The sequence below is a fragment of the Hippopotamus amphibius genome, chromosome 17 (assembly GCF_030028045.1).
Source record: "Hippopotamus amphibius kiboko isolate mHipAmp2 chromosome 17, mHipAmp2.hap2, whole genome shotgun sequence".
Taxonomy (NCBI): Eukaryota; Metazoa; Chordata; class Mammalia; order Artiodactyla; family Hippopotamidae; genus Hippopotamus; species Hippopotamus amphibius.
The window spans coordinates 47,669,648-47,670,672 of NC_080202.1; the positions used below are offsets into that span (position 1 = coordinate 47,669,648).

General features: G+C 39.3%; 1 pseudogene; it reads left to right on the forward strand.

The window, feature by feature from the left end:
- Positions 1–344: 344 nt before the first annotated feature.
- Positions 345–763, forward strand: LOC130839614 (60S ribosomal protein L34-like; annotated as a pseudogene).
- Positions 764–1,025: the final 262 nt, after the last annotated feature.

A 1,025-nucleotide genomic window follows, 5' to 3' on the forward strand; every position in this document is an offset into this window, starting at 1 on the left:
CAATAGTCATCAGATAAAATAGACTTTAAAATAAAAAATGTTATGAGACAAGCAAGGACATTACATAAAGATCAAGGGATCCATCTAAGAAGAGGAGATAACAATTATAAATATATATGCACCCAGTATAGGAGCACCTCAGTACATAAGGCAAATGCTAACAACTATGAAAGAGGAAATGCAAGGCAGAAATAGAGACACAGATGTAGAGAACAAACACATGGACACCAAGTGGGGAAAGCGGGGAGGGTTGGGGGGGAATGAATTGGGAGACTGGGATACCAAATTGTACACTCTAAATATATGCTGTTTTTTGTCTGTTAAATGTATCTCAATAAAAGTACTTAAAAAAAACAAAGTTTGTCAGGCTTCTTCCTGTGCCAGGGACAGTATCTAGAGGCATTCAGAATGGTCCAGTGTTTGACATACCGTCATTCTACAATACAGCCTCCAACAAAACCAGGCTATCCCGAACCCCTGGTAATAGAACTGTTTATCTTTATACCAAGAAGGTTGGTAAAGCACCAAAATTCGCATGTGGTGTGTGCCCAGGCCGACTTCGAGGAGTTTGTGCTGTGAGACCTAGAGTTCTTATGAGGTTGTCTAAAATGAAAAGACATGTCAACCGGGCCCGTGGTGGTTCCACGTGGGCTAAATATGCCCGTGACAGGACCAAATGCACTTTCCTCATTGAGGAGCAGAAAATTGTTTGAAAGGGTTGAAAGCACAAGCACCGAGTCAGAAAGCTAAATTTAAAAAATGAAGCTTTTTTGAGTTTAAAAAAAAAAGTTTGTCAGAAAAATACTGTAAGATTGACATGATTCACATCTTTAATTACATCACCCAGAGGTGACTATGGAGGGTTTGACACCACCTGTTTGAGGACAGGTTGGAGCCTGAGATGGGATTCTTTTTTTTTTCTTTCTTTCTTTTTTTTTTTTTAATATTTATTTATTTATTTGGCTGCGCTGGGCCTTATTTGTGGCATGTGAGATCTTTAGTTGCGGCATACAGGATCTAGTTCC